Genomic DNA, 19,093 nt, shown 5'->3' on the forward strand with positions numbered 1-19,093 from the left:
AACCACCATGCTAAACGAAACACGAAAAACATTATTCCCTCAATGCGAGCATATGGTGGGACTCGGCTGTTTCCGTCAGCAGTCGGGCTCGGGTATTTTCGGCTGTTTCCGTCAGCAGTCGGGCTCGGGTATTTTCGGCTGTTTCCGTCAGCAGTCGGGCTCGGGTATTTTCGTCTGTTTCCGTCAGCTCTCGGGTTCGGGGGTTTGCTGCAGCCCCGCCCAGCCCTGTGTGTGCTGCTGACGTCACAGCGCTGCCGCCCCCCCCCCCCCCCCCCCCCCCCCCCCCCCCCCCTACCATCTCTCTGTGTCCAACAGAACAGAAACAGCTCGAGCAGGACTCTTCTCTTCTCCTCTATTCCTCTATTCCTCCTTTCTTCTGCTCTTCTCTCCATTCAAACCAGGTAACAGTGTTTATCATGTTTAATAATAAACACTATTTAGTGTTTTAGTTCATTCTGTCTCTGCAGCATGCCTGGAATTTCGTCATTTTAGGGGCAAGGCCACTTGATCCATTCAGACTGAAACAGGAACATATTTTGAGGGCACAAAGGCCAAATGCCAGGGCAGGAAGGCCATCAAATAAAACAAGATTTTAGTCCATTGCAAAGAAATAATTAATTGAATTTAAGGGTTAAGGATGATTTTAAATGTAATATGTAGACTATCTGCAGTGAAATCAATACATTATGGTATTTACAATCTGATCCATGCTCAGCCCTGCACCAATCAAAGTCACTGGATTGGTTTAAAGAGGAAGTGAAGTGAGTGAATTGCTTCACTCAGGAAAGTGAAGAATTCACTGGAAAGAAGAGACACTGGTGTCTACATATTGACAAGAAAAAGACAGGAGAAAGTGATTCAGTCAGCTGGGGCATGAAGGCCACTATGGCCTCAGGGCATGTCATTTTTTTGTGGGGTACAAGGCCAAACTGTGGGGCAACGACGGCCATGGCCTTCGTGGCCTCCCTGAAATTCCTGCCCTGCTCTGCAGACAGTATTATATATGTGTGTGGAAGGGGGAGGGGAGGGGCTTCGCCTTCGTCGCGAGACGGACGAAAACAGCAGATCTACAAGCTCTCAACGAGGCGAGGCATTGAGAGCTTGTAGATCTGCTATTTTTGACTAATGTTCCCCTCAGAAAAGGAATTCTAGGGTTCAAGTGGTTAATGTAAAAAAAACGAAATCCTATCACACAAAGATTGGGCGGACCCCCTATAGTAGCTCTGAGGACCCCCTAGGGGTCCCGGACCCCCTGTTGAAGGCCCCTGGCTTATAGTATGCTCCTAGCCCTGTTTGGAACCTCACTCTGTACGAAAGCTATCGTGGAGAGTGAGTGTGTGTGTGTATATATTTGGCCTTGAGAGAGAGGTAGGTGTGTGTGTGTGTGTGTGTGTGTGTGTGTGTGTGTGTGTGTGTGTGTGTGTACTAACCTGACATGTTAGAGATGATTCTTGAACAAATTGAATGATAAATAAATGGTAATTTATTTATTTATTTTTTATAATGTTGTGTATGTATTTTCATGTGATGTCTATCTACTCTGTTTTTGTTTGATTGTTTGTAGGCTTTTTTTTTTTTACCCAAGAGCCATACTGTACATGTGTTATATAATTGAAAAATGCAAAAAATAAGGGGGGAAAAATGAGGAGATTGGTACTGGTACAGAACTAGTATTATCTGTTAAAACTGTTATTGTGTGTCATGCTTGGTGCCTTTAGATTTTTGGCTGATGGCTGCTGGGACTGATTCTGTGACCTATGAACTACGAATGAGACACATGACCAGACAAGACCACGGACGTACAGCCAGTGACCGGCGACCACAGGGCTCGAGGGATCCAGGCTGAGAAAGTATGCTGTGCATATGGTACGTTCAAAGTGACTCTGTATCTCTTGTACATTCGTGTGTCTTTCATTATATTACACCCGACTTCACCACCCTAGACTTCACCAGCGACTATATAGACGCCTTAACAGACTACGTCACACTAATAAGAACCAGTATGCGCACGCAGGCCGGCACCAACTGAACCCCACCGCTCATAAGATGCGATGTAAAAGTGGTCACAGCCTCACATGTAAAAATGCATCCCATGAAACTTTCAGATGCTGTTTTTCTCCCAGTATGGAGGAAGAATGCTTAGGATTTTTAATGTGATCTCTCGCTCTTGAAATATATAATCCTTGGTTTCTGTTGTGTGTAAACAATAATAGCAATTCAAAACAGTTGTCCCCCAAACCCCTCCTCCAGTGTCTGTCATAAGAACGGAGGGAGCGCTCTATGATCACGGCACCAGAACCTGCTCTTGCTCACTCAGCTGCAGCCCGTCCGTCCCGCGAAGGTGTCGCGCGCAGAGAACGTCTGAGAACAGCAGACCTCCAAGCTCACAACAGTCTCATCCGCGACGTGGTTGTGAGCTTGTATGTCAGCTCTCGGCGCGCAATACCGTTGCGGGGTGAAGTACATATGTCTCACTAGGACGCACCTCACTAGCCAACACACAAGAGGGTTGAATGAACTAAAACCAGCAGAACCCCAAAACAGCAGGTTTGGCATTCTGTTGGGAATTGATTACATGAAGCAGTCACCTGTGCGTCCAGTGTCAATGTTTGTTAACAAATAATTGGTCTATACTACACTGACTACTTATATTGACACATCAAAATGTAAACTTTGTTCAATTGTAAACTTTTGTTGTATTGCCAAGTGTTCCATTTTTCTTTTCCCATCTTTTTTTAAAAGATTTTTTTTGGGTCTTTTCTGACTTTATTTATAGGTATAGTGGAGAAGGACAGGAAAAAATATGTGAGAGATGGGGAGAGACGTGCAGTAAAGATCGTCTTGAACAGGACTCGAGGCCTACCATCTTCTTTTTAAGCAGCTCAGCCAACACCAGACATTTCTGAGACTTGTATCCCAACAACCTGAATGTGAGTTTTTAATTTTGATGCCTTTTTATTCAATGGTGTCCTCTTTGTAGCTGAAGACTGAAGACTTATCTATTCCACTGTACATTTGTAATAATTATCCTCTCTAGGTAACATGCTAGCCATGCCAGCATGTTACTGTTGTGCTGTTGACAGCCCCTCTCCACACCAGGTATACTTAAAGAAAGGCTATCTTGATTGACTTATGATCCCTACCACCTAAGCCGTTTTTAATAAGCTACAGAATATGTCCCTGTTAAGGTGTGTGTGAGTGTGTGTGTGTGTGTGTGTGTGTGTGTGTGTGTGTGTGTGTGTGTGTTTCCAAATAATGAGCAGCAGTCTCTCACACACACACACACACACACACACACACACACACACACACACACACACACACACACACACACAGCACAGCACAGCACAGCACAGCCTATTATTTATTCATCTCCACCCACAGTTAGTTATTTTTGAGACCCCCACAAAGCTCAGATTATAACTTGAACCATGCTCTTGTGACTTACCCCAGGAGACAGGATTCTGGACCCCACCATAATAATAATAATAATATTTAAAAATAGACTGATAAAGGTACAGAGAAACACAGCAACCAGTACCATATGTTCATTTCATCTGTTAATACTGACATTTATCTGTTATTGTGTGTCATGCTTGGTGCCTTGAGATTTGTGTCTGATGGCTGTTGGTACTGATTCTGTGATCTATAAACAAGACGTATGACCAGAGAAGAGCATGGATATGCAGCTAGCGGCAGGCGACCACGGCATGAGGGGACTTAAGCAGCTCAGCAACACCAGACACTTCAGTGATCACCCAACACCTAAATGTAAGTGTTTATTCAACGTGTCCTCATTGTAGCTAATTATGAAGACTATGTATTCCACTGTACACATGGAATAAGTATCCTCTCAGGTTCATGCCGGCCATGTCAAATATGCTGGTGACAGCCCCTCCCCACACCTCAACACCAGGTATACTTAAAGAAAGGCTATGTTGATTAACTCATAGTCCCTAATCCCCTGAAGCAAGCCCATTGTATGACCATGCATGCACCTCATGGTACACTAGTACCTCAAAGGCATTAAAACAAAAGCAAAACTTCAGACCTCCCAAAACAAAGTGATCAGGTTACTACTAAACCTCACACCTAGGACTGGCCTAACCCCTGCTCATTATACTATAGGGTGGGATGGCTCAGGGTAGAGGACAGAGTACAGCAACTTGCAATGGGCCTGGTCTTCAAGATACTCAAGGGATCATCGAGCCCATGTACCTGTCTAACTGCTTCAACAACGTGAGAGACACATGCAGGCCCAACACCAGAAGGAGCTCCACTGAACTCGTTCAACCCAGATTCGGTACTAACTTGGGGTTAAATTTGTTCTGTTATGCCACCAACGTGTGGAATGCCCTACCAACACCCATCAAAAAGTGAGACTCCGTACCGAAAAAGACCCCAAAAATATTTTAAAAAGAAAGACAGCCATCCATTCTGTCAGTGGAAGAGTTATCTGTTGATTGCTTCTTCACGGTGTACACATGTGATTGATAAGATTTATAGTCATGAAGACATTTTTTCTTGTCTGTACTACGCAACATCTAGATTTGCTGTTGATGTTTTTTTGTTTTGTTTTTTCATTGCAGGCTTCAGGTCTAAAGTGGTGGTGGGGGCTAAAGAAACGGACTGCAATCAACAACACAATGAAGTGGTCTTCTTGTCTTTGTGGGCTCCTCAGCTTTATCAAGCCGTGAAACAGAAACCTTGCATGTCTAAAACTGTTTCGTTTTCAGGAAATGGGGAAAAATAACCTGTGTTCCAATGTATCCAGTGTAGTATTTAGTCACAAGCTCTTTTCATTGGTTAAATATTTTTTAAACCCACAGACACACTTGACCACTTTCGCTTTAAAGAATATTTAAGGAATGGCAGATCTATAAGCTCACATTCTGTCGCTATGCGTTGTGAGCTTGTGGATTCACTGTTTTTGCTACTTAAAGTCATGGTTCAAGGTTGTTTTATATTGTTACATCTTGTGCACAGGTAGATGGACTGCATTTATGCATTTAATGCCTTCATAGTCTTTCCGGCCCTTCAAATCGCTGTACGATGTACTTCACATTCCCCCATTCACACACCGATGGCGGAGAAAACCATGCAAGGCACCAACCTACTATCAGAAGCAGTGGGTTCAGTGTCTTGCTCAAGGACACTTATGATACTTATCCAGCTTTTTTTCCCTGTACACAAAACCTCTTTGCCGAAAATAGCAGATCTACAAGCTTGTATGCTATTTTCGGCTAATGTTCCCCCCAGAATAGGGAGGCAAGGGTTCAAGTGGTTGTTTTGTGAATGAAGTAGAATTTTGCAGAACAATCTTCAAAGGTATAGTAAGAAAATGTGTCATTTCTATGCAGTGGTTAACAGGCTAAACAATGGAAAACTATTACTGTTTCACTAACTTATATTAAAATGTCCAGTAAGAGACCAAAGACGTTTTAATTTATATTTATCATATGAAAGGCTTCCATTACCAGGTACAGCAGGTAAGGACTGTTTTAATAATGATAGTATTCATTTTAGATTTTTGGAAAATATTAACCATCATAACACAATGTTTGCACATGTAGAGTATAGTGTAGAATAAGTGTAGAATGGACAGCGTGAGAAGAGAGGATAAAGAGAGGACAAGCAGAGAATGAGGGTATAACTGCTCCTAAACTGTCTTTTACCGAGGCAGAGTAAACCACGCTCCAACTGATGTTCACGAGGGCTTTTTATTTTCACCCATGTAGACAACGTGAAAAACTGTGAATGAAATGACATAATACAAATAATATCTTTTTAAACACAATGAATTATGTACATGAATTATGTCCTTGTTGACAGCCATGCTGTATTCCTTTTTAAATGTCCATGAAATGTCCACATAACACATGAAATGTCCATTTTTAGTTGCATAAACACACAACAAAACAACAACAACAATCATTGTACAGACCAACAAAATAAACAAGTGACATACCGTGTGCGCCTTCTGCCCAAATATGCTCAGGAGTGTTAGTACTTTTTATCATTTTATATATTTTCTTCTTGACACAGACACAGAGCTCCTCACAGCTCTGAAACCCTGTTTGTTCTGATTACCAGCACCCAAGCTCACACGGGTGAACCCGATGCTGCCATGATTGGTGTCACGTGATATCTGCTACAGCAGGCCACACTGCAGAGTGGAAGGCACTATATCACCAACATACAATACAGTATATTACCCAAAATAAACAATATTCACTTTTCATATTTTCAGAAAAATAATAAAATCAATACCACAAAATTCAACCACTCTCTGGAACAGCTACAGAGGGGATGAAGAGAGGAGTCTGTCTGGGTTGTATATCTGTACTTGGACTGATGTTGTCTGTCTACACCAAAGCTCTTTGCCAAAAATAGATGGTCTTGTAGGTACAAATATTGCTTGGATATTATATTATTATATTAAATACATTATATTATTATTATATTAAATACATTATATTATATTATTATTATATTAAATACATTATATTATATTATTATTATATTAAATACATTATATTATATTATTATATTATATTATTATTATATTAAATACATTATATTATATTATTATTATTATATTAAATACATTATATTATTATTATATTAAATACATTATATTACTTACTGACGAACTAACTAACTGACTGACTGTAAAAACACAACATTGATGTAAATCCATTGAACTAATAATGTTATAAATGTTACAATGTGTTATATATGTGTTATATAATGTTATAATAATGTTATAAATGTAAAAATGTGTTATATATGTTATATAATGTGTTATATATGTGTTATGTATTGTTATAATAATGTTATAAATGTGTTCATGTTTACGACACTTCACAAACATCTGACTGGTTGTATTCAACGGCCCTTGTCGCCCTCGTGTGGACAAAATGAGTAAATACAAGTGGAAGTCTAGTCGTCAATAAAGAACCCTAATCATTAAAATATTAAACACGAGATGACGCAACATGGCGCTGGTTTCTACATGAAGCTGTTCAAATCTACAAGCTCACAATGAGACTCATTGTGAGCTTGTAGATCGGCTATTTTCGGCGCGCGACACCGTCGTCGTAGAAAACGGAAGCATTTACGTGGCGTTCTACGTGAAGCATGACAGTTAGGTGAGCGGGAAATGTAGTCCTTTCTAGTGTAGTTCTTCTAGTCATCCATGGTGGCTGGGAAATGTAGTTCTTTAAATGTAGTCCTCTAGCTACCCTGGGTGTATGGGAGATGTAGTAGGCTAGTCGATTGTAGTTTTGTAGCCACCCATGGTCGATGGAACATGTAGTTCTTTAAATGTAGTCCAGCGCAGCGTTACGTTCGACGTTTGACATGTCACGTGTTTGATGACGTAATGTGTGACGTGTGTCTGTTTATGTAGCTAGTGGCTAGCTAGCAGCTAGCTGCTTTATGCAGCAACAAACTAACAAACCAATGAGTGGAGGAGGAATTAACAATACAAATCATCATCTTATTATGATGACGCTCTTTATAAAATGATTAAATGGACTAAATATCCATAAGTAGTGTTTGTTGAGTCACTGCGTCATAGTTATAAATACTATACCTAGAGGAGACGAGAGTAGAGTTTGTCCACTAGAGGGCGACACAGTCCGTAGAATAACATTAGAGGCTTCATAACCTCTGGTTTTTATTCTATTCTGTTGTTTCAGGATGAAAACATGTGTCACGATGACAAGATATTGTTGCATAAAATCTAAACTATTAAATAGTAATAGTGTTGCATAAAATGTAAACTATTAATAGTTTACATTTTATGCAACACTATTACAATTTAATTAAATTGTAATAGTGTTGCATAAAATGTAAAGTATTAAATATTAATAGTGTTGCATAAAATGTAAAGTATTAAATTGTAATAGTGTTGCATAAAATGTAAAGTATTAAATAGTAATAGTGTTGCATAAAATGTAAAGTATTAAATAGTAATAGTGTTGCATAGTAGTGTGTATATCTGTCTGTTCTTAAATGTCATCATGATGTGAGTGCGTGGGAACTCATTTTAAATAAAACATTGTGCTTTTATGAGCGATCCAGTTTAGAGGACCTTGTACCTTGTTCAAGTGGTTAATATAATATACAAAAACTCTACATACATACAGAAAATGTATCCTTTTCTGGGCATCCTTTATTTTTCTCATAAATAGAGCAGTGGTTCTCAAACCTTTTCGTGTCAAGGACCCCCAAAATTGCTGCGGACCCTCTGTCTCCAAAAATATTTATCTATGACAGCATTTTTCCAAAATAGCAGATCTACAAGCTCACAGCACGGCACGAAGTGCAATGAATGAACTTGCATATCTGCTATTTTTGAATAGCCAAAGTATAAAATATTGTTAAAGTGGTTCAAATAATTGCTGGGGACCCCCTGGTACCCCCCCACCCCCCCAGGACCCCATGGGGGTCCCCGTCCTGGACTCCGCCGGGTTTCCCTTATTTTCAACTAAAACCACCATGCTAAACGAAACACGAAAAACATTATTCCCTCAATGCGAGCATATGGTGGGACTCGGCTGTTTCCGTCAGCAGTCGGGCTCGGGTATTTTCGTCTGTTTCCGTCAGCAGTCGGGCTCGGGTATTTTCGGCTGTTTCCGTCAGCAGTCGGGCTCGGGTGTTTTCGTCTGTTTCCGTCAGCTCTCGGGTTCGGGGGTTTGCTGCAGCCCCGCCCAGCCCTGTGTGTGCTGCTGACGTCACAGCGCTGCCCCGCCCCCCCCCCCACCCTACCATCTCTCTGTGTCCAACAGAACAGAAACAGCTCGAGCAGGACTCTTCTCTTCTCCTCTATTCCTCTATTCCTCTATTCCTCCTTTCTTCTGCTCTTCTCTCCATTCAGACCAGGTAACAGTGTTTATCATGTTTAATAATAAACACTATTTAGTGTTTTAGTTCATTCTGTCTCTGCAGACAGTATTATATATGTGTGTGTGGATGGGGGAGGGGAGGGGCTTCGCCTTCGTCGCGAGACGGACGAAAACCGCAGATCTACAAGCTCACTGCGCGTCACTGAGGCGACGCGCAGTGAGCTTGTAGCTCTGCTGTTTCTGCTAGCATGGATGCTAGCTGCGGTAGCTAGTAGTTGTATGTGTATTCACTAGCATGCTACACAGGTTAGCATGTAGCACTGTGTGTAGTTACAACGTTATATGAATCATTAACCTTTATTGACATTCTGTCTGAACAGCATTAATAATGATTAAAATGATATAAATATATAAATATCATGTTTTTATCAGAGCAGCTGATCTGGGATCCGCCCAGTGACGACTTTAAAAAAAAACTTAAGTAAAAGTATCATCATTACTGCGATGTAGAAATACTGTGTTACTAAGTAAAAATACTGCGTTACTTAGTAAAAAGTCCCGAATTTAAAATTTAACTCGAGTTGGTATCAAAATGTACTTAAAGTAATAAAAGTAGAAATGCAGAATTAAGGTCCCATTTCTTTCACTTAAGTTTTCAAATGTATAAAAATCAGCAGATCTACAAGCTCACAATTTGTGAGCTTGTAGATCTGCTATTTAGTATTTTCAAATGGCTGAAATGTGTGTGTGTGTGTGTGTGTGTGTGTGTGTGTATATATATATATATATATATATATATATATATATATATATATATATATATATATATATATATATATATATAAATAAATGTATAATGGGTTGAAGTGGTTAATGTGTGTTTTGTAATAATAATCTAAATCTTCAAAGTAACTCAAAGTTTTCAAATAATTGTAATGGAGTAAAAGTAATTATTATTAATATTAATAATGATTTAAACAGAATGTATTTAACATTAATAATGATTTAAACAGAATGTATTTAACATTAATAATGATTTAAACAGAATGTATTTAACATTAATAATGATTTAAACAAGCTCACAATGCATCGCGACGCATTGTGAGCTTGTAGATCTGCTATTTTTAAAAGCTTGTTATACATTTTTGAAAACTTGTGAAATGGGACATTCTGCATAATGAGTACTTCTACTTTATGTACTTTAAATATATTTTGATGCCAATACTTTTGTACTTTTACTCAATTTTGAATTTTGTACTTTTACTTGTAATGGAGCATTTCTACATCGCAGTATTGATACTCTTACTTAAGTACATTTGAGTGCTTTTTCCACCAATGTTCCATTCCATTCCTCAACGGTCATCATGTTAACTGGAATTAATTTAATTCACTTTCATTGGTTTATCTTTTCATTTAAATCCTCTCCTTAGTTGGATGTAAAGACAGAAACATAACGTTTATCTTTTCTATTTTTATCACCACATTATCTTTATGTGTTTAGTTTAGCAGAAGGAATGTCCTGTCAGTCCACTGAATACTTTATGAAGTAATAAAGTACATAAAGTATTCAGTCCACTGAATACTTTATTAACTAATAAAGTACATCAAGTATTCAGTCCACTGAATACTTTATGAACTAATACAGTTAATAAAGTATTCAGTCCACTGAATACTTTATGAAGTAATACAGTATTCAGTGGACAGGCCTGTATGTAATAAAGTATGTAATAAAGTATTCAGTGGACAGGCCTGTATGCATTGAATTCAAACAGGCCTGTGATTCCTCGCAAACACTTTAACTTCAAGCACAGCCAGTAGTTTGATCTGTAGGTCTGCAGTACCGTTTGTTTTTCATTCTCTGGGAGGGACCCTAATCTGACCCTGAGAGTGTAATATAGGGGCGGCCATAGCCTGTCTGTCTGTCTGTCTGTCTGTCTGTCTGTCTGTCTGTCTGTCTGTCTGTCTGTCTGCCTGTCTGTCTGTCTGTCTGTCTGCCTGCCTGCCTGCCTGCCTGCCTGCCTGTCTGCCTGCCTGCCTGCCTGCCTGCCTGCCTGCCTGCCTGCCTGCCTGCCTGCCTGCCTGCCTGCCTGTCTGTCTGTCTGTCTGTCTGTCTGCCTGCCTGCCTCTCACCGTATGACTGTGTATTCTCACACTGGTGTGATTAGGCACACTTTGAAGGCTGCTGTGAAATAGTTAACATTGCAAATACTTCTCTTATACAGACTAGAGGTTGGTCTGCTTTAGGGATGCACCGAATATTCGGCCACCGAAACATATCGGCCGATAATGGTTAAAAAATGCATTTTCGGCTTTCGGCCGAAAGGGTTTTTAGGCCGAAAAAATATCACCGAAAGACACCGAAACCTATCGGCCGATATCACCGAAAGACACCGAAACAATGCTATTTTCAAAAAATCTTGGAATAAAATCTGGAATAATCTTATTATATAATTATATACAGTAAATGTTTACATTTTACAATCTTTCAGCAGTCAGTCTGGAATTAATGTATGCATTCAAAAGTGCTTAATAAATGTTTTATGGACCCATAATAGTGATTATTATTTAAGTTTTGCTATAATCATGTATTTTGCTATAATCAGGTAGCTGATCAACATTGGTAAACAAATAAATTCATTATATATATTTATCATATTCGGCCTTTCGGTATTCGGTTTTCGGCCAACTGTTTTCTATTTTCGGCATTCGGTTTCGGCCAAGAATTTCCCATTCGGTGCATCCCTAGTCTGCTTTGTGGCCCTCACATCTAGAGGTCTGCTTTGTGGCCCTCACATCTAGAGGTCTGCTTTGTGGCCCTCACATCTAGAGGTCTGCTTTGTGGCCCTCACATCTAGAGGTTGGTCTGCTTTGTGGCCCTCACATCTAGAGGTCTGCTTTGTGGCCCTCACATCTAGAGGTCTGCTTTGTGGCCCTCACATCTAGAGGTCTGCTTTGTGGCCCTCACATCTATGTTGCACCAGTGATCCAACTGATGTGACCATATATGGAGATCTCTGTATCTCTGTATTTTTTTTTTCAAAAACAGTATATATACGGTTTTGGCACCCAATGTGTTAAGGGGGGAAAGTGTTATATGTATTTAGCCCAGGGACGCGCTGGGCCCCTAATTCAGCCTGGGAATCTCAGATAGAGGCCCCTAAGGTTTTTTTAAACGGCCGGCCTGGTCGGCCTGGAATGGAGAGGCCTTTCAGGAATTGTCCCAAATGTCCCAGTGGCCAGCACGGCCCTGATGTCGCCCCTCGTTTGTAATGGAAATGTAGATTCAAGCCCACCACATCTAAACCAATGGTGGGCCGTGTTGTCCGGGGCCCACTGTTCCTTATGCAGCTCCACTGTTCCTTATGCAGCCCCACTGTTCCTTATGCAGCTCCACTGTTCCTTATGCAGCTCCACTGTTCCTTATGCAGCTCCACTGTTCCTGTTCCTTATGCAGCTCCACTGTTCCTTATGCAGCTCCACTGATCCTTATGCAGCTCCACTGATCCTTATGCAGCTCCACTGATCCTGTTCCTTATGCAGCTCCACTGTTCCTTATGCAGCTCCACTGTTCCTTATGCAGCTCCACTGTTCCTGTTCCTTATGCAGCTCCACTGTTCCTTATGCAGCTCCACTGTTCCTTATGCAGCTCCACTGTTCCTTATGCAGCTCCACTGTTCCTTATGCATCTCCACTGTTCCTTATGCAGCTCCACTGTTCCTTATGCAGCTCCACTGTTCCTTATGCAGCTCCACTGTTCCTTAAGCAGCTCCACTGTTCCTTATGCAGCTCCACTGTTCCATATGCAGCTCCACTGTTCCTTATGCAGCTCCACTGTTCCTTATGCAGCTCCACTGTTCCTTATGCAGCTCCACTGTTCCTTATGCAGCTCCACTGTTCCTTAAGCAGCTCCACTGTTCCTTATGCAGCTCCACTGTTCCTTATGCAGCTCCACTGATCCTTATGCAGCTCCACTGTTCCTTATGCAGCTCCACTGTTCCTTATGCAGCTCCACTGTTCCTTATGCAGCTCCACTGTTCCTTATGCAGCTCCACTGTTCCTTATGCAGCTCCATTGTTCCTTATGCAGCTCCACTGTTCCTTATGCAGCTCCACTGTTCCTTATGCAGCTCCATTGTTCCTTATGCAGCTCAGAGTGAAAAGATCAGCTGGCCAGGCTTGTGTTGGTAACCGGAACCAGCGGTTCTTGTATTCTTGTATTTGTTTTACTGAGGATAAGGTTAGACATAACTTTAGGGTTTAGCCAAACATTTATTGCCCGTACCAACATTTCATCTTCAACGTCTCCCTGGTCCTGAGACATGAGATATATAATAATAAACTTTATTTATATATATATGGCCCCTTTATGTCATTTGGACTTCTATCTTTCAACCCAAAGGTTAATCACATCTCCATGGCAACCTGCTGTATAATAATAATCTACACTACAGTAGTATCTGTTGTTCAACATGTCACCTGACTTTACTGTGCACACAGTTATTATGATGTGATGTTTCTAATGGTACAACTGGTCGCCTGGCATAGTTGTCTCCACCAGGCCGAAGGCATGGCGGAGAGAGTATGCTTTAGCCCCTGAGAGAGTATGTTTTACCCCCTGAGAGAGTATGTTTTACCCCCTGAGAGAGTATGTTTTACCCCCTGAGAGAGTATGTTTTAGCCCCTGAGAGCCCCTGAGAGAGTATGTTTTAGCCCCTGTCCGTGTGTCCTTCTGTCTGTGAACAGCTAATCTCCGGCACCGTTGGCCTGATCGCAACAAAACTTTGCACACACACTCCCTGGATGACAATTCCAAACCTCTGCCCCAAATGTTTCACATTTTCAGATGGGCCTGTTATAGCGCCACCATGAGGCCGATTTCTGACCCGGCGGAGACCTGTGCACTTTTTCTAGTTTAGGATTCTTATAGCTCTCATACAGTTGTTTACAGTTTACAGAGTTCAGGCATTTAGCACGCTCCCTTAATGTTCTATCATGTGTTCAGATGCATAGTCAGTGTGAGAGGCTTCATTTCTCTACATCTGTGTCCATGTATGTAAAGCTTAGGTTTACTGATGGTGTGTGTAGGATGTAGTGATGGTGTGTGTAGGATGTAGTGATGGTGTGTGTAGGATGTAGTGATGGTGTGTGTAGGATGTAGTGATGGTGTGTGTAGGATGTAGTGATGGTGTGTGTAGGATGTAGTGATGGTGTGTGTAGGATGTAGTGATGGTGTGTGTAGGATGTAGTGATGGTGTGTGTAGGATGTAGTGATGGTGTGTGTAGGATGTAGTGATGGTGTGTGTAGGATGTAGTGATGGAGTGTGTAGGATGTAGTGATGGTGTGTGTAGGATGTAGTGATGGTGTGTGTAGGATGTAGTGATGGTGTGTGTAGGATGTAGTGATGGTGTGTGTAGGATGTAGTGATGGTGTGTGTAGGATGTAGTGATGGTGTGTGTAGGATGTAGTGATGGTGTGTGTAGGATGTAGTGATGGTGTGTGTAGGATGTAGTGATGGTGTGTGTAGGATGTAGTGATGGAGTGTGTAGGATGTAGTGATGGTGTGTGTAGGATGTAGTGATGGTGTGTGTAGGATGTAGTGATGGTGTGTGTAGGATGTAGTGATGGCGTTGGCTGATATACAGGCTTTAATTTGATGTAAGATGGCGCTGCCCTCCTCCCTGTATGACCTGTCTGTGTCCATTACTAATACATGTGTCTCGTCCTGGTGGGGGGTGGGGGAAGGGTGAACACAACTAATCAATAACCTCTCTAGCTCTCAGCTTCAGCTCTACAGCAGCTAAAGCTTCACTTTACAAACTGCTTACTGGTGTGTTCTTCATTTTGCGTTGTGTAGTTGTGTAGTTGTGGTGTTGTGGTGTTGTTGTTGTGTTGTGGTGTTGTTGTGTTGTAAGGATAAGGATAATTCCTTTTAACAGGTTGTTCATGAAAGTCCTTGCGGTCTTGTTTCCAATGAGAACCTGTGAGCAATAAGGGGTTAAGAGTCTTGCTCAGGGACAAATTTAATTTCATCGACACATATGCTGACCTGGCCTGGAATCGTACCTGGGTCAACCAGGGCTTCTGGCTCCCTAGGCGGGCTCACTAACCACTCAGCTATGGCCGCCCCCATGTGTGTTGTGTAGTTGTGTAGTTGTGTTGTGTAGTTGTGTTGTTGTGTAGTTGTGTTTTTGTGTTGTGTAGTTGTGCTGTTGTGTTGTGTAGTGTAGTTGTGTAGTTGTGTAGTTGTGTAGTTGTCCACATGGCAGTGGATCAGGGGTAGATTGGCCGGATGGAAACCGACAGGTTTCCAGTTGGATCCCGGCTCCCCAGAGTTAGTGTAGAAGTGTCCTTGAGCAACACACTGAACCCCTAAATGCTCCTGATGAGCAGGTTGGTGCCTTGTATGGTTTCCTCCTACATCTGTGTGTGTGCGTGTGCGTGTGCGTGTGCGTGCGCGTGCGCGTGCGTGTGCGTGTGCGTGTGCGTGTGTGTGTGTGTGTGTGGCTTTATTGATGGCCAAATTAGGATGTATAGTTTATTGTTTTTGAATGTTTTTAGACAATAAGGATGAGCTGTGTTTTAGTGGATAGAGATCAGCTCTACAGCAATCGCTGCACGCACGAACAATATAGCATGCATCCATATACCGGTGTGTATATATATATATATATATATATATATATATATGTGCGTGCAGCGATGAGCTGCAGCTGTGGAACCTGGACTTGAAAACAAACAAACTGCGTCATGCACCTTTAAGAAGTAAAGGTATATATATATATATATATATATATATATATATATACCCTAAGAACAATATAGCATGCATCCAGGAATACAAAACCTACAGTTTCTAATAGCTTGGATTGCCCATCGATGATGTCACTGGTAGGCAGGTTTCCTCTGAGACACAGAGTGAGTTGACAGACATGTTAGAATGAGCATTAGTGAGGAGGAGCAATTGTATGAAGATATGTTGAAAATGGGTGAAGTCGTCCTTTAACCCATTTAAGGCCTGTTTGATGCCTCATCTCATCACAAGGTCAGAGGTCAGGTTGAAAAGGACCTTTTATTTATTTCTTAATTAAAGTAACCGTCCAGAATCCTCCCCACTAATAATCATGACCATGTTGATCATGTTAGCAACTATATGAGCCAGACAGCATAGATATGTTATCAACCCTGTGTGTGTGTGTGTGTGTGTGTGTGTGTGTGTGTGTGTGTGTGTGTGTGTGTGTGTGTGTGTGTGTGTGTGTGTGTGTGTGTGTGTGTGTGTGTGTGTGTGTGTGTGTGTGTGTGTGTCTGTGTGTCTGTGTGTTACGGCTGTAACTAAACTTTGTGACTGCGCAGGAAGTGAAGAACCTTCCAGAGTGGGGCCGTGGCGATGTTGTTTTTGCTGAATAAAGCGATGGAGGGAGGGAGGGGGGAGGGGAGGGAGAGAGAGAGAGAGAGAGGCAGCATAGAGACGCATGGGCTGGGCTACATCTCCTCACAGCCTCATACTGCAGGGGTAATGCGTCTGTGTGATGCAGAGAGACAGAGACACTTTGCTTCTTCAAGGCTTTAGGAGACTAATGGAGTCTACAGCAGACTGATAGACTGTTAGATCTGTTAGATCTCCACACATGTAGGATCTGGACACAAGGAGTCAAGAGGAACCTTTAACTACACAACCGGTTTGTGTTCTGGAATGCATTTCTTCATTCACATTGTGTCTTCCAGTTTATCGTTTCAGGCGTTACTTCATTGATTTAGTTTAATTTCATAATAATGTCACAACTGATTGAGTGAAATGGGGAATGTGATTGTTGGTTCTACGATGGTCCAGTTTGAATTAGTTTTTGGTCATTATGAAATAGACTACAGCTTGTTTTGTTGGTGCCGTTCTGTGCATGAAGATGATATTTGTTATGAGTGATTATTAGTTAGTCGTGACCCTAACCCTAAGCATGATGTAACAGTTGGTGTTTTAGTGACTCTCAGACAACATGGAGGTCTCTCTGACTCCTCATCTGTAAGGGGAGTGAGTGATGTTGACATTAAATTACTGACTACCTGTTCCTCCTGCGTCTCTGACGCCTTATGATGAGAAAGGACTTTATGATGAGAAAGGACTTTATGATGAGAAAGGACTTTATGATGAGAAAGGACCTTATGATGAGAAAGGACCTTATGATGAGAAAGGACTTTATGATGAGAAAGGACTTTATGATGAGAAAGGACTTTATGATGAGAAAGGACCTTATGATGAGAAAGGACTTTATGATGAGAAAGGACTTTATGATGAGAAAGGACTTTATGATGAGAAAGGACTTTATGATGAGAAAGGACCTTATGATGAGAAAGGACTTTATGATGAGAAAGGACTTTATGATGAGAAAGGACTTTATGATGAGAAAGGACTTTATGATGAGAAAGGACTTTATGATGAGAAAGGACCTTATGATGAGAAAGGACTTTATGATGAGAAAGGATGCAGCAAACTCACCATCACTGCGTCCAGGGAAAGACTCTGACACTGTTAATCATAGAGAAACAGAAGAAACCTTGATAATATAATCATCCCTTGAGGATTGCCGTTGTATTACTCGTTAGTGAATTGAATGAAGTAGATGAACTAGATTAGCCTGGTAAACCCTCCCTCCGGAAATCTCATTTCCATTTGATTTCAGGAAGGAGTCTGGTCTGAACCGCCTTTCTCCAATAATCGCTCTGCTCGCCGAGCCGACGAGCCTATCAGCGTCGTCGCTCATTGTTCTGTGATTGACAGCGACAGTTGGCCAATCAGGTGGCGAGTTCGAGTGAGCCCGAATGAACCCGAGTGCAGCCTGAGAGCCGCCGACAAAAGACGAACGGCAGCCATTGTTGTTGTCCGAGTGCCGTCACTTCTTAGTTTCGTTCTTAAAACGGTCTCAAACTTATTTTTTGAGGCACGGAATTTACTATTAACATATCGTTTGGATAGAATTTAGTTGTTTAACTTCATATATGTGGTCAATTAATCATGACAGAGCCTATTTAAAAATATAAATTTAGAGAACCGGCAGGGGCGGGGAGTGACACGCATGTATCCCAATAAGGCAACCTATTTTCGGCATGGCAGTCCCAAAAGTCCTGTTGCGTCACATAGTCTGGAGCTCGTCAAAATGAACTGCTGATTGGCTGAAGGGGAAAAACGATCATTGGTTGAAGGGGTTGTCAGTCAACGGTATTACTCCCGCCCAACTCCAGCCCACAGCGATTATTGCAGAAAGGCGGTTCAGACCAGACTCCTTCCTGAAATCAAATGGAAATGAGATTTCCGGAGGGAGGGTTTACCAGGCTAGAACTAGATAGGTTAGATAGTACCTAATGAAGTGAACTAGATAGGTTAGATAGTACCTAATGAAGTGAACTAGATAGGTTAGATAGAACCTAATGAAGTGAACTAGATAGGTTAGATAGAACCTAATGAAGTGAACTAGATAGGTTAGATAGTACCTAATGAAGTGAACTAGATAGGTTAGATAGTACCTAATGAAGTGAACTAGATAGGTTAGATAGTACCTAATGAAGTGAACTAGATAGGTTAGATAGAACCTAATGAAGTGAACTAGATAGGTTAGATAGAACCTAATGAAGTGAACTAGATAGGTTAGATAGTACCTAATGAAGTGAACTAGATAGGTTAGATAGTACCTTGAATGAACTGAACTGAACCACGCACCGCTTCCTTGTTTTTGTTTTTGGTAAACCGCCGGGAAATGCCTCTGTGGAGTTCTCTGTTGCCTCTGTGGAACTCCTCAGGTTGTATTAGTCGAGTGACGAAACAACATTTTGTCAAAACGTTTAACCTCCCGTTTTCTACATCGGTTACGCTAGCCGTCTGGACCTGATTAGGATATTTTAAAGATTTAACTGGTTGGCATGTTTTCCAGAGAAGTTAATGCAATACTTACAGATGCCTTGCCTCCTATTGTCTGGTGTAAGAAAACATGTATTTTTTTTAGCCGGTGATGTAGAGTTATCGTTTACAACTCATAAACATGTACGCGTGTAAATGTTCACAACCATAGTTGACGTTTGAAAACATTAAACGGCTGGAAATAAAAACCCTTAAGGAGCTTTAATACTAGGCTAGCCTATACATCCACTCTGGATTGATCACATTTAAACATGTTTAAAGGCCAAAGTTTTAGATTGATTGAGTGATGGGATCAGATTTGACATTAACACATTGACCGCCGGGCCCGTAGCCTACG

General features: G+C 41.4%; 1 protein-coding gene across 7 annotated transcripts in view; it reads left to right on the forward strand.

The window, feature by feature from the left end:
* Positions 1 to 317: 317 nt before the first annotated feature.
* Positions 318 to 19,093, forward strand: part of sptan1 (spectrin alpha, non-erythrocytic 1) — a 114,793-nt gene continuing 96,017 nt past the window's right edge. For 5 of the 7 annotated variants that reach the window (XM_084046696.1, XM_084046699.1, XM_084046701.1 and 2 more), the window contains exon 1: positions 8,771 to 8,889. The gene's annotated coding sequence lies outside the window, so the exon portion shown is untranslated. Of the gene's footprint in view, positions 402 to 8,770; positions 8,890 to 16,384; positions 16,529 to 19,093 lie in introns of those variants that run through there. The other 2 variants (XM_084046697.1, XM_084046698.1) reach the window with 2 other exon arrangements.

Source organism: Gymnoscopelus microlampas (genome assembly GCF_963454915.1).
Source record: "Gymnoscopelus microlampas genome assembly, chromosome: 21".
NCBI classification, from domain to species: Eukaryota; Metazoa; Chordata; class Actinopteri; order Myctophiformes; family Myctophidae; genus Gymnoscopelus; species Gymnoscopelus microlampas.